The 1,037-nt window shown below is 58.2% G+C and overlaps 1 protein-coding gene across 1 annotated transcript in view; it reads left to right on the top strand.

Annotated features, from left to right (window-relative positions):
• Positions 1–81: 81 nt before the first annotated feature.
• Positions 82–1,037, top strand: part of TBX1 (T-box transcription factor 1) — a 20,882-nt gene continuing 19,926 nt past the window's right edge. The window contains exon 1 of the mRNA XM_027772605.1: positions 82–280. The gene's annotated coding sequence lies outside the window, so the exon portion shown is untranslated. The remainder of the gene's footprint in view (positions 281–1,037) is intronic.

Below are 1,037 nucleotides of genomic sequence, written 5' to 3'. Positions count from 1 at the left end.
CAGCCCCCCGCCCCCGGGGCCCCATGGGCTGGGCTGGGCGCGGTGCTGCTGGGCGCACGCAGTCGGAGGCGGCGCCGGCCAGGCCGCCGGGCGCCTATGGACGCGCGGAGCCCGCTGTCTCCTCGGGCCAGCGCGTTCAGCATCGCCTCTCTGGTTGCAGCCGAGGCCGCTGAGCGCACCGCCCACCGGGGCCCCGGGTCCTCCGACAGCACGAAGCTTCACCGGTTGCCAGAATCCCGGGTCGGGATGCACTTCAGCACCGTCACCAGGGACATGGAAGGTGAGCCTCCAGGCCGCGTCTACACTGGCCCACCCGTCCACCACCAGATCCCCAGCCGGGCCGCTGTGGTGCCTAGGGCAGAGGAGGTGGAGGGTGCTCTAGGCTCCAGGCTGCGACTCCTGGGACAGACAGGAAGAGCTGGGATCCCGCCCAAAGCCTGTCCACCCACCAGCCCGAGGGCCCAGCTTCGGAGGGAGACCGGAGGGCAGCAGCGGGGGCGCTTGGCGAGGTGGGAGAAAGCTGGGGCGGGGGTGGGGGGGTGGAGAGGAGAGCGCCAGCGTCGGGAAATGCAAGAACGCGGGGAGGAAACGGACTTGAGAGGAGAGAAAAACCCAGAAGGAGTAGGGAAAAAGAAAAGAAACGCACAGAGAGAAAGAAAGAGCGTAAGAACGAAAGAGAAGCGAGAACGTGCAGGGGCATTTCAAGGCAAAGGAAATTCGTCAAAAAGAAAAAGCCGTCCATTTTTTTTGTTTTATAAAAACAAGGAGAAACGCATGCATAGGAGAGAAAGCGATATAGAAGTTAAAAGAGAAGGGGCAGGCTGAGAGACAAAGGCTGGTGAAAAACACAGTGGAAAGAAAGGGCCTGGACATAGGTAAAAAATATATATATATAAATAAATAAATCAGGAGCGGCAGAAAGACAGAAATAAAGAGAAACTGCAGGAATTTCGGAAGGCGAGGTGACTAGGAGGGAAAATTTAAATGAGACACACAAAGGTAAAGAAATAACGAATTGGAAAAAGGCAGCCTGGGAG

Source organism: Tupaia chinensis, unplaced genomic scaffold, assembly GCF_000334495.1.
Source record: "Tupaia chinensis unplaced genomic scaffold, TupChi_1.0 Scaffold000287_1, whole genome shotgun sequence".
In the NCBI taxonomy this organism is placed as follows: domain Eukaryota; kingdom Metazoa; phylum Chordata; class Mammalia; order Scandentia; family Tupaiidae; genus Tupaia; species Tupaia belangeri.
Note: the sequence above shows the minus strand (reverse complement) of the source record. Positions and strands in the feature narration are given on the sequence as shown.